Source organism: Gavialis gangeticus, unplaced genomic scaffold (genome assembly GCF_001723915.1).
Source record: "Gavialis gangeticus isolate Ggan-Ray unplaced genomic scaffold, GavGan_comp1, whole genome shotgun sequence".
In the NCBI taxonomy this organism is placed as follows: Eukaryota; Metazoa; Chordata; order Crocodylia; family Gavialidae; genus Gavialis; species Gavialis gangeticus.
In genome coordinates, this window is record NW_017729022.1 from 52,768,914 (window position 1) to 52,769,336 (window position 423).

The window sequence follows — 423 nt, forward strand, 5'->3', positions numbered from 1 at the left end:
CGCTCCGCAGCGAAATGGCGGCGGCTGGGGGGGGAGGGGGCGATGTGGCGAGACTCCTGATTGGTCCGATTTTGCCGCAGCCTCTCGGTTCCCCGGGAAGCGCCCCGCCCGCGCCCAGCAGCTCCCCGCCACAAGCGCGCCTTGAAACCCGCTCCCCACGAGCGGGAAGGCCTGGGACGGGAAGGCCCCCCACACACGAGTAAACCGGGGGACAAAGTCCAGGGCAAGCGGCTCTTAGCTGCACTGGGGAGGAGGGGGTGGCAGGGCGCCCAGGACGGGACCGCGGGCTTCACCTGCCAGAGCCCGGGGCAGAGTGAGAGTCGGGCGGCGAGTGGCGCGCGAAGCGTCTCCGAGCTCTTTCTCTCTCCGTCTGTCTCTTGTCTTCCCCGCGGGGCGAAGGGGGGGGGGGGGGGGGGGAAAACC